The sequence below is a fragment of the Acipenser ruthenus genome, chromosome 39 (assembly GCF_902713425.1).
Source record: "Acipenser ruthenus chromosome 39, fAciRut3.2 maternal haplotype, whole genome shotgun sequence".
In the NCBI taxonomy this organism is placed as follows: domain Eukaryota; kingdom Metazoa; phylum Chordata; class Actinopteri; order Acipenseriformes; family Acipenseridae; genus Acipenser; species Acipenser ruthenus.
Window position 1 is genome coordinate 6,960,137 of NC_081227.1, and position 5,000 is coordinate 6,965,136.

The window sequence follows — 5,000 nt, forward strand, 5'->3', positions numbered from 1 at the left end:
GGTCTCTTCAGTGGCTTCTCTGCCCGCGATGTGTCAGTATTTGTGGGATGATCTGAATCCCTGAGGCCCTGGAGCTCTGGAGCTCTGGTTTTTAGAGAGGATTTTGGTGCAAAGAAAGGTATCGGCAGTCACGTGCTGTGCTGCAGTACGTCTGCAGCTGGGAAGAAGAAAAAAAAAAAGACTGCAAGGCTGGGGGGTTAAACTACTGCAGCAACTGACTGACAGAAATACTGCTGCCTCTGAACTTTACACAGAGAGAGGGGGTGAGGGAGAGGGAGGGAGGGAGGGAGGGAGAGAGGGAGGGAAGGGGGAGGGGAAGGTGGAGGGGGAGAGGAGAGGAAGGACAGCGAGCAAGTTCGTACGAAAGGGGGAGAAGGATAGGGTAGAGGGAGATGAAAAGGGAGGGAGGGAGGGAGAGGAGATCAATAAGTGCTGATCCTGCCTCTCCTGAGCCACACTGTCGATAAATAACTACGACACTCTTCAAAAGCGCTGAGACAAGCAGTTCATCCCAGCGTGCATCCGAGTGGAAGAGAAGGAGTGTGTGTGTGCGTGTGCATGTGCGTGTGCGCTCACTGTGCGTGTGTGTGTGTGTGCATGTGCGTGTGCATGTGCGCTCACTGTGCGTGTGTGTGTGTGCGTGTGCGCTCGCTGTGCGCGTGTGTGTCTGTGTGTGTGCATGCGTGTGCGTGTGTGTGCGTGCGTGTGTGTGTGTGCGTGTGCGTGTGCTCACCTTTAACTTTCGCTATGCTCTTATGTTATGCAGTATAAAGTCACATTACAACACTACAAACAAACTAAACTGACTGAACAGTTCTAGCAGTACAACACGCAGCACAGGAGCAAGCCAGCCTGGTGTTATACTGCTATACAATACTACACTACAGCATATTCTATAACATGGCTTTTTAGCAGCTGCAGTGTAATAGTGGTACTTTTTGGAAATGATAAAACAGCTTCCTGTGCACTTACTTTAGGGCCACACTGTCCACTAATAAGTACATACACACTCGCCACCTGCTGGGCTTGTTACACATTGCAGCAGCTCTGTGAATTCAATTCAGGTAAACAGTGATTGCCAAATCCGGTATTCTCAGCTGAATCTCAGTTGTAAATCCACGTTGCTTTCCAGTGCGAGTCTGGGGTGAATACTCTGTGTGTGTCGTTAGGCAAACAGCACTGGAAATACAAAGGAGGACTGGGCCAGTGATTGCACGATTAAGAGATCCTCAAAGCAATGCTAGCAGAGCTGGCTGCAAAGTCTTTTGCCTACCTTTCCACTGAGCTCAGTGGGACGGCTGGAGCATCTCCTGGACGAAATGCAGGAAACTCAGAAACTCTCGCCTCCTCGAAATAAGAAAGATAAAAAGAAGGAAAGAAGGAAAGAAAGAAAAAAGAAGGAAAGCAAGGCATTGTGCTGGGTGTTGTAGCGGCTCTGCCTCACAGCATTGCTGGCTGTTCCCTGTCCTCAGCACCTCTCTCTCTCTCTCTCTCTCTCTGTCTCTCTCTCTCTCTCACACAGCCAGCAGCTCTCCTTTCTTCCTTCGTTCTGCTCCCCTCTCTCTCTCCTCCCTCCTCTTTTAAACATTCTCCCCCTCTAGCCCCCTCTACGCACTTTTCTATTTGCATCCTCTCCTCTCCCTCTCTCTCCCTGTCCCATCTCACTCTGTCTTGTTCCTCTCCCCCTCTATGAAGCTCTATAGATTATCGTATCGCTTGCGTGGCCCATCATTAGGAGCAGCGTGGTGGCAGGTAGCCAGTGAAGAGATTTGTTTAGTTACCAAGGTCACATTGCAAGAATCCTGGAGGTAAACTCTGGAGGAAAGGAGTGGAGAGGAAAGGTGAGGAGAGGAGAGGAGAGGAGAGGAGAGAGGAGAGGAGAGAGGAGAGAGGAGAGAGGAGAGAGGAGAGGAGAGGAGGAGAGGAGAAGAGAGGAGAGGAGAGGAGAGGAGAGTAGACTGGAGAGGAGAGGAGAGGAGAGGAGAGGAGAGAGGAGAGGAGAGGAGAGAGGAGAGAGGAGAAGGACACACTGAAAGAAAAACACTAACATTACAATTTCAAAATGTACGCAAGAAACTGGTAGGGTAATGACAACACTGAAACTGGTGGGGTAATGACAACACTAATCTGAGACTGTAATGACTACACTAATCTGAGACTGTAATGACTACACTAATCTGAGACTGTAATGACTACACTAATCTGAGACTGTAATGACTACACTAATCTGAGACTGTAATGACTACACTAATCTGAGACTGTAATGACTACACTAATCTGAGACTGTAATGACTACACTAATCTGAGACTGGTGGGGTAATGACTACACTAATCTGAGACTGGTGGGGTAATGACTACACTAATCTGAATTTTCTCTGATTTGTTACACTGTCCTGGCCGGTTGTGTGAGATTTTAAACCAGGGCAGTGTGTGTGTGTTTGGGGGATGGGGGGTGGGGGGTGCAGACAGCAGTCAGCTGTTTTCTTAAAACCCGTTTCTGCACATGACCTAGAAACACATGGAGGGCAGAGGAGACTCCACTGGTACACAGCAGTGTGAAGAGCTCGAGGTGTCCTGCAACCCGACCCCGTGAGACAGAAGCAGGCATTCCTCACTGAGTCACGAGCATGGAAACTGGCTGGGGACAGAGACAGGGAACCGCTGTGAGCTGAGCAGCATAGCTGAGCTAACAGTACACAGCACTGCACTGCCCTTGTGTGATGACATCACCACTGAAGATCTGCCATTGCCCCTCACTACACAACCTAGACCACTGCACTGCCCCTGTGTGATGACATCACCACTGAAGATCTGCCATTGCCCCTCACTACACAACCTAGACCACTGCACTGCCCCTGTCTGTCTGCATTGCTGTTGTAAATGGTTTGGTAAGGGTTAACAGCACCTTACTTAAAATTGACTCTGTATTTTTAATTAAATATTAGAAAATGTTTCTAAACTTGTATAACAGGAAACTGAAGTCTAATTAGGGTTGGCCGTCAGAGATCCACTATTACCTGCCTCCTATTTTAACAAATCCTTCCTGAATGATTCAGGTCAAACATTTGAATGAACAAAAGAACTAGGTGTAGAAAATACCTGAATGTAAATTCAGAAGTATTTTAATGTGCATAATATTTCTGATGATATCAGGGATCGTCCAGCATGATCAGCTAGGATCATGCATTCCGGTATGTGCAGCTGTTCCCTTTAATGAAACCAGCGCAGGGATATAGAGAGGGTCCTGATAATCACACAGTAAGAGGACAGGGAGTGAAAGACTCTGGGTCTCGTCGGCTCTGGAGCTGGAGCAGGGGGTCTCGTCGGCTCTGGAGCTGGAGCAGGGGGTCTCGTCGGCTCTGGAGCAGGGGGTTTCTCTGTCGGCTCTGGAGCTGGAGCAGGGGGTCTCGTCGGCTCTGGAGCAGGGGGTCTCGTCGACTCTGGAGCTGGGGGTCTCCGTCGGCTCTGGAGCTGGAGCAGGGGGTCTCGGCGGCTCTGGAGCAGGGGGTCTCGTCGGCTCTGGAGCTGGAGCAGAGGGTCTCGTCGGCTCTGGAGCTGGAGCAGGGGGTCTCTCTGTCGGCTCTGGAGCTGGAGCAGGGGGTCTCCGTCGGCTCTGGAGCTGGAGCAGGGGGTCTCTCTGTCGGCTCTGGAGCTGGAGCAGGGGGTCTCTCTGTCGGCTCTGGAGCTGGAGCAGGGGGTCTCCGTCGGCTCTGGAGCTGGAGCAGGGGGTCTCCGTCGGCTCTGGAGCTGGAGCAGGGGGTCTCCGTCGGCTCTGGAGCAGGGGGTCTCCGTCGGCTCTGGAGCTGGAGCAGGGGCTCTCATTGGCTCTGGAGCAGGGGGTCCCTGTCGGCTCTGGAGCTGGAGCAGGGGGTCTCTCTGTCGGCTCTGGAGCTGGAGCAGGGGGTCTCTCTGTCGGCTCTGGAGCTGGAGCAGGGGGTCTCCGTTGGCTCTGGAGCTGGAGCAGGGGGTCTCTTCGGCTCTGGAGCAGGGGGTCTCTCTGTCGGCTCTGGAGCTGGAGCAGGGGGTCTCCGTTGGCTCTGGAGCCAGCCTGGAGCTAGCTGAACTACCAGAGCCACTCCAGAGCTGGAACCAGCAAAGCTGGAGCACGGCCAACCCTAAGTCTGTAAACACGACCAGGTTTCCTGTTGCAATGTTTTAAAGTTAAAGACCGTGCTGGAGGAATATTGTGTGTGTGTGTCTGTGTGCATGTGTCTGTGTGTGTGTGTGTGTGTGTCTGTGTGTGTGGGGGAGGGTCTATGTGTGTGTGTGTGTGTGTGCGTGCGTGTGTGTCAGTGAGTCTCAAGTTCAAAGCTGTGTTTTTCCGTCACCTCTCCCCCCCTCTCCAGCTGCTCTCAGCTCAGCTCTGTCTCTGGAGAGCTGACCCCTGGAAACCACGCAGTCAGCAGAACAGAGAGCGGGGAGGGAGGGGGGCAGCAAGAGCTTCCCAGGACCCTCATTCTGTTTGAAACGTGTTCCAGTGTGGGACACCGCCTGTACTACTTCATACATACATAGATATACTGTAGAACATTTACCAATACTTTAAACCAAATGTATGTGTAGACATGTACAGCTCTGCTCAAGAGTCTGCATCTCCCTGTATGATAATGCTGAATAATGCTACCTTAACATATTCAATTACACACCGCTTTGTAGTTCTACTTAATGAAAAACTGACATTTTTCTAACTTGAAACTGGACTGTACTTCTATTATGGCTTCTGACTTGTGCAATATCATTCTGCAGTTTCTTTGATTTTAAATGAAAGATCCTAATTATGTTCATATAGTTCTAGGTGATGCAAAACTTTTGTCCAGAGAGTATATTACCTGCCACACGCTTGCAGTGAGGCTCCATATATAACAGTTTTATTGCATATAACTTTGAAAAATACATTGTATGAATGTGCATATAGCTGTACTATAAATAAAAGAAATATTTATATATCAAGATCTCCGGAGCTGTGATTTACTGCATCCAACACAGCGATCCCTGGAGAA